This window comes from Camelus dromedarius, unplaced genomic scaffold (genome assembly GCF_036321535.1).
Source record: "Camelus dromedarius isolate mCamDro1 unplaced genomic scaffold, mCamDro1.pat HAP1_SCAFFOLD_195, whole genome shotgun sequence".
In the NCBI taxonomy this organism is placed as follows: Eukaryota; Metazoa; Chordata; class Mammalia; order Artiodactyla; family Camelidae; genus Camelus; species Camelus dromedarius.
Window position 1 is genome coordinate 2,633,645 of NW_026989809.1, and position 14,300 is coordinate 2,647,944.

At 40.8% G+C, this 14,300-nt stretch overlaps 1 long non-coding RNA gene across 1 annotated transcript in view; it reads right to left on the reverse strand.

The window, feature by feature from the left end:
* Positions 1–969: 969 nt before the first annotated feature.
* The window catches only part of LOC135320820 (uncharacterized), a 32,011-nt gene continuing 18,680 nt past the window's right edge, over positions 970–14,300 (reverse strand). The window contains exons 4-8 of the long non-coding RNA XR_010380161.1: positions 10,423–10,608; positions 7,725–7,949; positions 2,339–2,522; positions 1,382–1,581; positions 970–1,079 (exon numbers count right to left, since the gene is read on the reverse strand). This is a non-coding gene — a long non-coding RNA (uncharacterized LOC135320820). The remainder of the gene's footprint in view (positions 1,080–1,381; positions 1,582–2,338; positions 2,523–7,724; positions 7,950–10,422; positions 10,609–14,300) is intronic.

Consider the following 14,300-nt stretch of genomic DNA (forward strand, 5'->3'; position numbering starts at 1 on the left):
TCCTACCTTCACAGACATCATTCATCCTTTCCTTTTTACCATCTAAACATGCCTTCAATCTGTTCGCTTTTACCCGCTGACCGTCCCACCGCTCAAGTGGAAGCCACCAACACTGCCCACCTGGACTCACGAGTCTCCCAATTGGCCCCAAAGCCACTCTCCCCTACTTGAGACAAATGGGATTGTGTCACTCCCACGCTTTTAGGACTGTTTTCAAACCCACTGTTCTTAGAAGAAACTCCAAGTTCTTCACCTGATGAATGTCTTTGCATTAAATTGTCAGCTCAGGGAGGGGAGGACACGCCCTCTCCCCTAGGACCTGCCCTCTGCCAGAGCATCAGCTTGGGAGGACCTGCTGAGCTACACCAGCCTGTATTCTAACCCTGGTCTTGAGTTCTTAGCAAACTGCTTCAACTATCCATACAAACCCAAGGTAGATTAGAAAGATTTTAGATGTTGAGCTAGACTATTGATTTGGGGATTTTGCACTAGCAACCTGCAAGTACATGTTCTAATGATTCTGTCTTCTTAAAACCACACCCAGATTTAAGTAGTATTTGTGGAATGTCTTCGGAGTAAAAGGGACTGTACTTTTACAGACTTTATGTTTTATACCATGAACAACCCGGACAGGGTCACAAATGGAACCGCCTCACAAGTGACAGAAGACTGGTGACAGGCATATAGCAACAGGTCACAAAGATGGTAAGAGCAAAGTTGTTTCTCCAACCCCCCAAAAAATTTTTGAAAGAACCGAAAACTCTGAATTTTGAAAGTAAAATTCTATCATATAAAGAAATAAAATAATCCTCTTCATCAGTGTTTCAAGATCTGACTCCAGAATTTTTAGCATGCCATATTGAATCATAGCACAGAAAAATCAGATGGACTAGTGGTGAGTAAGTTCCAGGAAAACTGCAGTAATTCCTCCAATTGTAAAAGGACATAAACTCACCTGTTGAAGATGAATGTAAACCGCATTCTGGAGAAATTCGGAAGCTCCCAGGCTCCGCTTCTGGATGGCAAGGACACGGACAGCTTTGAAGCATGCTTCTAACTCAGTCACCAGCATTCTTACACTGCAGGGGGAAACGGAGGCCCTCAGTCAAGAGCAGAGGTGTTCCTGTCGTGTCTCTCAGGCTGTGCCTCGGGGACTCAGTGCCCTGCAGCAGCCCGGCCCCAGGCGAGGACCCGCAGCGTGGCCCACCCAAGCAGGAGGTGCACTGGGCTTGAGAAAGCCCATCCCCGATGGGGGCAAGAGGGGCTGGTGAGTTTGTGTGAACATATAAATGCCCACAGAAATATGCCTGCATTCATTCAAGTGATACAAGCAACAGTAGCAGGCTATTTAACAAAGTTTCAACTGTCAGTGGAAATTTACCATTCCTTTCCGCTTGTCCCCTGCACTCTGAGACAGGCTTAGGCTCTCTCACACAGGCAGCTCTGATGCAATAGTTGTGAAGTCGTTTTACTTTGCTGCAAGTGTCCTTGCTCCCTGTGTGGCTGTGACTGTCATCTCTTAACACAGTCAGATGTCTTCCTGGATCTCTCCCTGCGTTCCTTGCTCCTGCTCCTCAGATCCTAAGATAAAGGGCAAGTGAAGACACATGACCAGAAAAGGCACCGTGGACTTGAACGAAGTCCTCAGGGATCCCCTAGGTGAGTGCTGCCCACCCCTTACCTTCGATTCTCAAGGTTCTGCCCAGGGTGACATCCAGACAGGAGAGCATCCTGGGCCAATTAAAAGCTGTGTGACTTGGGCCCTGGGGCAGGTGCAGGAGCTGGTTCCAGAGCCGTGCCCCTCCCCACCTCTGCTCCCCTCTCTCCCAAGGACCCACTGCCAAGCCCCCAGGTTCCCTGATATTCTGTCCTTCTCTTCTAATCTAATCCAAGCCATTTTCCTCTTCCTTTATTCCCTAATTATCACCAGCTGAAGTGGTTTTTCAGTCACAGTATCTGAAAAAATTTCCGGCAGCTGAAAAAGAGGTTTCCAGAGGTCAATGCCCATATGCTGGTTCCTGAAGAGAGCCCCTGGTTATGGGGTCCCTCAGCAACACCCATGGGGCATCAGACATGTTGCAGAGTCGACCACCCCCAACAAGAGTTTGCTGTGACCCCAATGCCCGCACAGCATCCCTGCTCTCATAAATGTATTTGGCCCACTTATCCGTTACTAAGAAGCAAAAGTAAAAAAATTGCTCATGTTTCTTACTAAAATTATTTATGAGGTGGAAAAAGAAATTGTAATAGAAAAGAATAAATTTGACTGCATGTTAGATCTGTTCCTTTGGCTTTAAACCTTTGCTGTTTTCTAGGCTCAGACTTGGTAGCTCTGTACCTTTTGTAAAAGAAAGTTGCCTTTAGCCTGAAATATCCAGGAGAGCCTGTTCTCCGGGCTCTGATCTTTCACGATGTTAACTCTTCTGCACTTATGTAGAGATGGCAAGTTGCAAAATAGAGAATCAACTTTGTTTTTTTTTGGAGGTTTTAGAGGGGCACCATGATTTGACCCACGTGGACAGCTGCAAGAACAAAGAATTCCAAGGAGAAACAATTCGTACCGCAAGAAGTTTGCAACAACCAACCACATCCCCGCCCCTTTTTAGTATAAAAGCGGACTGATTTCTGACTTGGGGGAGACGGTTCTCCAGCATGTCATTCTGCCATCTTCTGGGTCTGCCAGCTTTTCAAATAAAGTCACTATTCCTTGCTCCAACACCTCAATCTCCCGATTTATTGGCCTGTCATGCAGCAAGCAGTACGAGTTTCGACTTGGTAACAAGATGATTGCATTGGAGGTAGTATGTCTCCACTCTTTCCTCGGTTCCAATAAGTAACATGCACATCATTTATGATCTAGTGCAAATAATTCATCAAAGACTACCACAAAAAGAAACTACACTCACCTAGCTATCAACACTGAAGTCACAACCTATCAATTTTATATGCTGTTTAACAACACAACTAAAAAACCTAACATAGGGAATTGATTCCACAGAAATAAAATTATTTCTACTCCTTCAAAACCTTTTTTTCTTTTCTATTTTATTTTGTTTTGCATATTGAAAAGAAAATAAAAGACAAATCATTTTATTTCACGTATTTTGTTATAGCTACATAATTTAAATACTACAAAGAGATTTAAATTGCAATAAAAAATTGTTCATATATTGTACAAAGATATATACACAATCAATGTGGATAAGGAAAGGAATGGACATTTACTAAAAATCCACTGCACATCCAGTCTTTTACAAGCATATCCTGGAATATAAGCTCTATGATCCAGGGGTCCCCCACCTGCATTCTCACTGCTGAGTCCCTTAGTAATCTTCTACCAAGGCACCAGCATAGAACCACGTGATCAGTATTTTAGGTATAAATGAGGGAATTAGCTCATTCAATTCTAAAACAAAAACCCTAAAGTAAATACTGAACTTATTTACAGATAAATAAAATTGGACACAAACAAGTACAGTTTCTTCCCCAAGTTCACAAAGTTAATAACTGGTAAAGGCAAGATTTGAACTCATCTGTCTGATTCTAAAAACTAAGGTGGAAATCGCTTATGACTGGGGAGGGACCAGCAGCACAGCCTATCACCTTATCTTTGTTCAGATCTAGCCTTAGACAGCCTGAGACAGCACCCCATTCCTATGGAACTTGAGGGCAAATGATAACAATAAGGATTTTATATCCAGTAGTTTCTTAGGTTTTATTTATATAAACTGTCAACAGGACAGCAGAAAAACTCTGGGAAATATGAGTGGGTCCAGGGCTTTTTGCTGATTAGAAACTCAGTCTATCAGGACAGAGTGACCTTCCCATGAGAGGCCACACGGACCTAAACTAAAGGCAGCTGAGCAATGAAAACTAGCAAGACCCTGGAACTCAAGCAAGAAGAATCCCTGCCATCTCCCGCCCTGTTGCCTCTTCATCCACATGGACACGAAGACAGAAGACCTAGGTTCTTGTCCAAGTTACACTATCATGAATTCTCACCCATAAAATGTTACGACTCTATGCTGTCCTAAGTCCTTTCCAACTCAAATATGTTGCCACCAATATCTCAGCAGAATGTCTATGTCTCCACATCCTCTCTTCTATAAGGAGAATAGTTCTATGGCCACAAAGCAGAAATCCAATTAAAAACACCATGCACTAAGCAAGGTGAAAATCTGCATAAGAGACTTTGCTCTCACGCTCAGTGAATGAAAACTCAGAAAAATTGGTCCTTCTCCCTCAGCAAGTGGGAGGTAGGCTGATTGTGTGTGTGGCTGGGTGTGCGTGTGTGTGTGTAAATCAAATACAATGACGTCTGGGATCTGTACAGATTTTTTTAAGTTACTGTCATTTCATGAGGATGAGACACCCTTTAAAGTAATTTGAATCTAGTGTTCTGAGAGAGTCTCAGGATCTTTTGGTAGAGGAGGGGAAAGGAAAGGAGGAAAGAAGTAAATGAAGCAAAGGAGTAATAATACTGCAAGGGAAAGGCAAGACATTAATTTTGTTCCTACTTGCATCACAAACAAATTACGGACTGGATTTGCCCCGATGTCCTGTCGAGCACTGAGTTGCAGATGAAGAGGTGACAGCCCATTTCTCACTGAGCTTGTGACTGTACGTGGCATCTTATAGAAACAAATCATTTATCCTGATCAAACACTCTAGCAGCAGGCCGTAATTCTCCTATTTTGAGAGACAAGAAAATAGGAGTTCAAAGAGGGTAGATAACTTGACAAAAGTCAGAGGACCAGTAAACAAGAGAGGATGAATTCAAACTCAGATCTGAATGCAGAGTCTGATCTTCCCACTCCCAGGACTGGAAAATCCTTAACACACAAACTCCCCAGCTCCCCTGCAGTGTTCCTGGCACCAAGCATTTCCCATGGTGATGGACTCCAGTTCTCACAGACACAGCGCTCTGTGCAGCCAATGACCTTGATCAGATCTTGATCATCTAGCTGCCACGCCCACCAGGCTTCACCATAAAGGTAGGAAACCTGGCTTTCAAGTGCATACAAAGCCACCCCTGGTCTTACGTGGGCTCTTCTGGGGCTTCTCCAGCCTAAATGCAGCCATAAAAGTGCTCAGAGTTTGTACATGAGCCACACTACCTCTCTCCATCTGTCTCCACACCTATACTTCTTAGCTATGACCATTTTGATAATATTGGAAACAAATTTTTAAAAACACAAAAGAAAGGATCCTCGAACAATTACTTAATACTTACAATTTTAAATGATTTGTTACAAAGTGAATATTTACAAACCGAATCTGCCTTCCTAGGTGTCAGTTTAAACAGTTAAAAATTATAATAGCAAAAAATTTTCACTTACAAAATTAACAAAAACATCAACAATAGTCTGGAATAAACTCACAATTAATGCCCATGTTGTACATGGAGAAAACTACAGGACTGTACTGAGGGGTAAATAAGAGGTGTGAATGTAGAGACATCAACATATTGCATGGAGGAAAACAGTTTTGTAAATATGGAAGTTCTCCTAAAAATAATTCAAAACTTAATAAAAATCCCATGAATACTCTTATCTGATTTTTTTTTTAACTTGAACAATATATTTTAGAATTCTTCAGGAATAATAAAGTCATAATAATAGCCAAGAAAGTTTGGGATGGAAGAAAAGAACAAAAAAAAATCGCACTGTCAGATAATAATTAATTTTTACAATATGTAAGATATAGCGCTGGAGTAAGGAAGTAAGATTGACAGAAATAAAGCATGAGCTCAAAAAGAGAGTCTAGTGTACATAAGTATTTTATACATGTGGGATTTCAAATCAAAGAGCAAAGTATGAATTCAATAATTGTCCTAGGACAATCAGAGAATCACCTGGAAAGAACAAATTCTATTCCTGTCATAATGACCACAAAAAAAATTACAGATAGTGATGTAAATATTAAAATACTAATAACAGCAAATACAACTCTTTGCTCACATTAATTCAACTTCTCCTCACTATAACAAGTACTATTATCATCTCCATCTTAGACATTAAATAAACCTACATAAGAGATTTATACCATTATAAGAAAGTATTTCTAAGAATAATAACAAAGATAAAACACAAAAGGAAGACATTTACTATCTTAAGAATATTTTGAGCCACAACAAAAATAAACCTACTGAACAAAATGAAACGAAAGAAATGACAAGGAAAAACTCTGTGATAGATGTTGATGAAGACAAGGGATTAATGTTCATAACATACAAAGAGCTGTCACAAAGCAAAAAGAAGCTTCCTCACTTAAATTTGCGCAAAGGACAAAATGGATCATTCACTTTTCAAAAGTCAGATGGCTAATCAGTGAAAAATGCTCAATACCTCACTGGTCATCAAATGCAAACTAAAACAATGAAAAAGCACTTTTGCTCATCTTATTGGTAAATATTTTTAAAAGATATTGTAGCTAGTGTCCATCTGTGGGAGAAAAAACTGTGAGCGACCTTTTTGGAGGATGACATGTCAATGGATATGTAAACTCTGAAAAACGTGTGTATACACTGATTCAACCCCACTTCTAGGAATCGTTTCATTTAGAAAAAAAATCACTTCAAATAGATGTACTGTTTACACTGGTGGGAAGAAAAGCTGAAGTGAAATCATATCCAGCGATAGAGAATTGGTTACATAAGTAATTCTACATTTCTCATTCCACACTGGAGAAGGAATTTCCAGTCACTTGAAAGTAGCCTGTGATGAAAGTAAATGTCACATCCAGGGACTAAATTTCCAGAAGACTTAACTAAAGGCATGCTCATACAAGATCACAGGAATGTCTGTTAAAGAAAGATGCCAGTCAAACATCCTTTCTGATAGTGGAAAATGGAGAAAAGTTAAGTGTCCACCATCAAGACAATGATGCGGTAAATCATGGTGAGCTGTGGGCACTGAGGGGCCGGCGTTTCCCCGTGGCCCAGGGCCTTGTCCACAGCACTCTCCCACCAAAGGTGTCCTTGCACAAGAGACCACACCTGCACATCAGGAGACCCCTCCACTCTATCTGAAAGGACCGGGTGAGTCTGGAGTGGGAGGACATCTATGATATACCCCTGAGTGAATAAAGTGAGCTGCAGAAAACATATAGTATGGCCTTATTTTTCAAAAAAGAATATATACACACATATACATAGACTTCTGATATGTATGTATGTAGGTATGTATGGGTATACATATATGTCATAGGCATAAAGGTCATGAAATATATACACCACATTGGCAACAGCTTTTACACTCAGGAAATAAGGGGAAGGGAGGTAGGGCTCTTTCGGTACCACCACAGTTCTCTTTTCAGTATTTCAGTTAAGTACACTTGGAATTTAAAAGTTTATTTAAGCCCGAAGTGAAATGGACGATGCCTCCACAAGACATAATGCTATACTGGTCATTAAAAATCATGCCAGGGGAGATAGAATATTGTAGAAAAACATGTAATAAGCCGAATGGAAAATGGAGGTCTCCACACAGTAAACAGGCACAGAGTGCTCACTGGTTTTTATGACAGAGCTGATACACACTGATGAAAAGAACAGAAAGTAGATGTTAAAGTGTTAATTATTATTTCTGAGTAGTGGGACCTGGATAGCGTTTTATGTCCCTTTGTTCAGACTTATTGTATTAAATATACATTATTTTTCATCTGAAAAAAGCATTTTTAGATGTGTAGTACCACACATTGGAGAATAATACACGAGTACTTACAGAAACAAATAACTAGGAGACACTGCAGCAGCGCCACACAATGTAGAACGGGCGATCCTGATTAACACCACGCAGTTACATAAGGACCCACAAAGTGAGAGCACCTGCTGTAACAGGGTGCGGCCCCCTTCTATTTGTCACTTGTGTCTTCAGGGCTGAGGCAGTTCTGAGCATGGCCAGTGTCAGTGTTGGTGTCTGGATGGATGCCACTGGATGTGAGGGCACCTGCAAGCCGAGAGGAATAACAGAAATCATCCTCTGCCTTTTCTGTCTTGTTTCTTTGTTACTTTAAAAGAGAGGCATAAATAAGATAAACTGTGTATCTTCCCTACTGAAATTTCAGTAATGAAACCGTTTTCAAAAAGTTCACAACTTATATTCTGCCTATAACCGTCTTTTCATCAAAACTTCATATTTATTAAATGTTAATTAACTCAGTTAATTAACTCCCTGTTGAAACCTTCTACTATAGAACATGAAATGTACTATGTGAAAGGACCACTCCTGCAGTGACTAGCTTGGCTGTCTTGACGGCAGTGCAGTCAGCCCCCAACATCCCGTGGTTCTGAGCTCCTGATGCTGCTAAGAGAGCACGCTGCCGCCTCAGATGGAGAGAAAGTGTGAAAGCATTTCCTGAAATGTACAGCACTGACAAACATAACTGACAAATCCCAGGCTCCTTTGAAGCTGTCATTTTCGGTTTCTGGCCAACCCCCGTCAATGAGCAGAACCACCTCATTCCCGAGCAATGGCACTCACTTGGTAAGGAGTTCTGGAGAAATTTCCAGGTATAGAATGTAACCAACTATACTTTGAACTCTGACAAAAGAAACTGCAATACCCTGATTTTGGAAGACACTCAAAATATTCTCCTAAGCCTTTGTAGCTGGAAAGGTTGGGCTTCTCCTGAGCCACTTATTTATTTCACAGCCAGTGAGCATCTCCCACAAACCCTGTTAACCTGTGTCTGCTGGGAGCATCAGGCACACTCTTGCTGTCGATCTTATAAGTCACAGGGCAGAGGCGTGTGTCTCACGGCTGCAACCCTCACACAGGCTCGCCTCCTAGCCTCACAGTTTGAACTTGGCCCCATTTTCTAACCTGTTTATTTGGTATCTGTTCTTCTGTAAGCTGTCTGAAATGCTTTTTGGAACAAGTCAGAAGAATGAGTGGGTAGATAAATGGACAGATGGGCAGGTGAGAGATGGGCAGACCGAAAGAGAGACTCCAAGAAAAGGGGAACAAATAAAATTCCCTGTGCAAAACCCTCTTCTAGTCAGGGAAGAAAACCGCCACGGAGAAGAGTGAAGAGGCAGGTAGCTTAGGACTGTTTCCTGGATTCCATGAAAAGTCACACCAAGAGATGAGAGGGTAGAACTATAAATAATAAAAGAAAAAAAGCACACATGCTTGAAAAATATATCTACAATATGTACTTTCTAAAGAATAGATTCAAATCAGCAGGGCCCAATACCACAATCCTTGGGTATTTACAGAAATGAGAATCCCATCTCCAAACCACAAGGCATCCCTTTGGAGCACTGAGAGTCTACATGGGGCAGTCATATGCCATCACCGCAAAATTTATGCTATCCTGCACTTACGAGGAACGAGCAGTTGTGCACGCGTGACAGTTACACCCCACAGCACCTCTACGGGGGAGGGAAGCCTAGCAAGCCCCATCTCTGCAGGACAGAAAACCAGTCCTGGAGAGCCTAAGCCAACCTACCAGTTCTCCATCTCACAGGACTGGTCACTCCAGAGCAGGACTCGAACTCGGACACACGTCTGTAAGCACGATATTATCATGCTTTGTGTGATTTTTGTGTGTATAATACATCTGTTTCTGGCATGAAAGGATATTTAATAAATGATTGATTGTCTTGTCTATCTCATTAGCTCACAATCAACCTTTATACTGTTGAATTGCACTCTTTTCCTCTGGAGAATGGAACGGAAAGAACGGGGATCAGAATGAGGTGGAGCTCCATTCTTTATCTGGTATCTCATCTCATCCAAGTCCCCAACCAGGGAGAAGGAGCCAATGTTCTCTTCATCTTTTAAAGAGAGGGCTCCACTGATGATGACTTACTCAACCCAAAATCCAAGGCTGGGGGAAGGGCACATGTAGCAACCAGAGCAGTATCAGATGTAGGAAAGTGAAAAGAGCTCACGGGAGGGCTCAGGGGGTCACCCTGATTTAATTTCAATCGATAAAAAATACCACACTGTAAAAATACTAGCATGAAATGGATTTGTTCTTTCTTGACATCTAGCAAGTTTCCACAGCCCACATGTAACATTATTGTGAACCAGTGAAAGGAAGAGTCTACAGATAGAGAAAATCAATGCCACAGGCAGGCTGAAAACCAGGCTGGAGTTTAGGAAGAGAAAGGGCATAGTTAAGAATTGGGGAAAGGCTGGAGGAAAAAATCACAAGGACTCTCAAGCATCATCCTACAATCATATAATCATTCATTCAAGAGAGAGTTACTGAGGTCCTATTTTGTGCAAGATTGTACACAAGGCAAAGCAAGAGCGCAGCGACCATGTTGGTAGCAAGGGGTGGGGCTAAAATACACTTCTGATCCCGGTACCTTGCACACTTGTCCTCAGTATAAAGGCAAAGAAATAAAGTAAAATAATATTCTGTAAACTCAAAGCATTGCTGAAAAAAAATTAAAGAAGACCTAAATACCTGGACAGACACGCCACATACATTCCTGGATCAGAAGACAGTGCTCTTGGAATGGCATTGCTCCCCAGAGTGATCCGTATATTCTACGTGGTCTTGATCACAATCCCAGCGGGCTCCTCTGCAAAAACTGATTAGCTGCTGTTATAATTCATATGGGAATTCGAGGGTCTCAGTAACCAAAACGATCTTGAAAAATAAGTACAACATGAGAGGACTTGTAATTCTCAATTTGAAACTTTACAACTGTATCTCTAGGTGAGATTAGAGGCCATTTTTAAGTTATTACTGTGTTTATCCTTATTTTCTAAATTCTCTAGAATGAATATAATTGTTATAATAAGGAAAATAAAAAGTAAGGTATCTTTTAAAACATGCACACCGATTCATTCATTGGAAAAAAATTATTTTAACTATAAAGAGGTAAACAAATATCTAGTGAAAAAGGACTACTTAAAAACAAGAGTGCATTTACATTTTTAAGAAATTGAAAACTGAAAAGCACAAACACATCAAGTTTCTAGGGAGACAAATACAACATATTAACACTTATTTTCAAAAATTCTAATTGAACAATGAAAACTCAAGAAAGGGAAAATCGCGATTGACATCCAAATGCAAACACATGGAGAGCAAAGGCCTAGAAATCACAGTTCCTTTAACTCTGATACTACCTCAGTAGGGGAGGAAATTCCTCACTGAGGAGACAGTGGAATCCCATGCATAAGAAAGGATACACAGTACAAACTGCGCTAGAATCGGGGGTGATTTTCTTAGAAGAATTCTAAAGTTACAACATTGCTGAAAAACTATAAATACACTGACAGACAGATTAAAACACACAGTCATATATATTATATAGAAACATATGAAGTCTGCTCCCATGTTACATAGAAATACAAACATATTTGTTCATTTATGGGCACTGATTACTTTTTCCCAGGTAGAATATTTCAACTAAAACAAATAATCAATAATACACCCCTCTTGTCAAATCTAGTTGATAAGTTACTCTGCTATGTAATCATAATATGCCTAAGATAGATCTAAAATAAGTGAAAAAGATCTTTGTAGGGTTTCTTGAACTCTTCTCAACATTCCAAACTTAATTTTAAAATAGATCTGAGCAGTATTTCTATATTATCTTTTCCCTCGTGAAATGACCATTACAGTCTTTTGTCAAAATTCTGTCCTTACAATGATTCACGAACACCGTATCCTCACAAAACTGCTGGACAGCAAGTCACTATCCAGACACTGTGACCAAACAAATGAAACGCAAGGAAGACAGTGACCCTATCCTGGAGGGCTTACCGTCTGTGTCAACACCGGGGTTTTTATTTGATTGGTTTGATTGGGTAGCAAAATAAAATCAATCAATTATTTTCTTCTCTGAGCATTCTGTAAGTCATGACTCTTTTCAGTGTCATGAGCAGGAAAAGACTTAAACATGACTTGATTAGTTCAAATAGCAACAATCATCACCGGAGAGTGAGTAATAAAGAAGTTAACTGATAGCAATGCTTCTGCCTACATGAGACCTATAATAAACCTACACTGATATCCGAAAGGAAAATGAGGAGATGAGGTTCCCAATGAGAAAACAAACAAACAAGAAACCAAAAAAGGAAAGACTTTTTCATTAACGATTCCAGGCAGTAGTGGAGCATGGTGGTGAAGAGCACAGATGCTTGGGGACAATCATGAGGCTCTGAACTCCCACAGCACTGGGTAGCTTTGACACTCATAAGTCAGTGAAATTTTCTGCATCTCAGCCTCCTATCCATAGACTGGGGACAACAACAGCACCCGTCTCCTAGGACGGTCCTAAAAATTAAGATATTTTATATGTAAATTTTAAATAAAATACCTCAGATTTTAAATATTGCCCCAAAAGCACAAGGAAAAAAGAAAACAGAGATAAATTTGAGTTCATCAAATTTAAAACTTTGCTTCAAAGGACACCATCCAGAAAGTGAAAAAAACAACACACAGGAGAAAATATTTTCAAATAATTTATCTGATTAGGAATTTGTATCTCCAAATAAAAAAGAGCTCCTACAATTCAACAAAAAAGACAACTAAATTAAAAAATGAATAAAGGATCCCAAACGGTATTTTTCAAGGAAAATATACAAATGGCCAATAAGCACAATGAAACGATGTTCAAAATCATTAGCTGTAAGGGAAATCATGTCAAAACTACTAGGAGAAACCGCTTCACACTCACTACATTAGGTTATATTTAAAAAAAGAATAACAAAAACTAATGAGGACACACAGGAATCAGAGATAGCAGCCCTTGCTGGTGAGATGTAACGCTGCGTGGCTACTTTGGAAAACACCCTGGCAGGACCTCAGAGAGTTGAACAGTTGGTTTCTGAATGACCCAGCAATTCTGCTCTGTGGGCACACACGTAAGAGAACTGAAAACAAATGTCCACATAAAAACTCCTACAGGAATGTTCACGGTGCCATTATTCATCACAGCCAAAAAGAAGAAACAACACAAATGTCTATCACGTGATGAATGGGTAAACAGAGGGGCCCAGCCATACAGTGGAATATTATTCAGCAATACCAAAGCATGGAGTACTGACACAGGCAACAACATGGACAAACATTGAAAACGTTACTCAGTGTGAAAGAAGTCAGTCACGATAGACGGTTCCATTTACATGAATTGACTTGATTTACATGAAATGTCCAGCACAGGAAAATCCACATAGAGAGAAGAGTGGCTCCCTGGGGCTGGGGGAGGATGGGGAAGATGGGAATGAGTGCTTATGCATATGGGGTTTCCTGTTAGGAGGATGAAAATATTCTAAGATTGACTGGGATGCACAATTCTTGGCATAGAGTAAAAACCGGTGTAAATATTAATGGGTGAATTGTATTAAAACTGTTAAGAACAAAAGCACCTCAGGCCAGTACCTTCCCATAGTAGATGCAAATTGCTAACTTTTATTACAGGAAGAAGAAACTGCCCTCAGCATGAAAGCAGGAGATCAGCAAATGTGAGTTAACCGAAATTGGACAAGAGCAGTTCACTTGAAACAGTTGCTGAGTGTATACGAAATATTCAGAATGAAGAAAATCAGTTTGACATCAAGATGAAGCATTCTGCTTCAAATGCAGATCAAGGATTCGGCAAGCCCACCTGCTAGAAATAACCAGAGAAGAAACCTGGTTCTTAAAACAAGCACCACATCCAACAAGGAAATGGTGGTGAGGAAAGCAGTCAGCCAAAAAACTGGAACAGTTTGCTACAAATAATTTCTCCACTGAAATTTCAAAAATAAAATGAAAGTGATGGAATGCTGCGCTGCCCTCACGTGAATGGGCTTCCTACGTTGCTCGACAGTTCTGTAACCCCGAATGAGAGACTCAGGAGAATCAGCATGGCTCCTGGGAGTCCCCAGGTGACTGCCCACCAGCACGCTGACCACCATCACATCTGCCAGGGTTGAATTGCAGAGAAGAGACCAACTTCTGAAAGGCACAGGAAATGTTGACAAGGGAAAAAATGGCTGCAGTCAGTCCTGGGACAGAGGCCCTGACAGCAGAGGCCAGAAGGCTGCAGGTGAACTGGAGTGGCCCTGGGGAAGGAAGGGACCACAAGGGAGCAGATCTCAATTCTCTTCTCTCTCTCCCTTGGGTAGGAGAGATAAAGCCTGCATCATTCTCACCTGGAACTGTGGATTATGGCTGGCAGAAGTCGTACCGACACGGGATGATTATTCAAGACTCTGTGGGAAAAGTCCAGAAAAAGAGAAGGAGTAGGGAGCCAACTGCACGAGCCTCTCAAATGCTCCTATATTTACTGTGTATAACGAAAGGAAAAAGTCATTAACAGTTGTGTGATCGTAAGTAGGAACTTG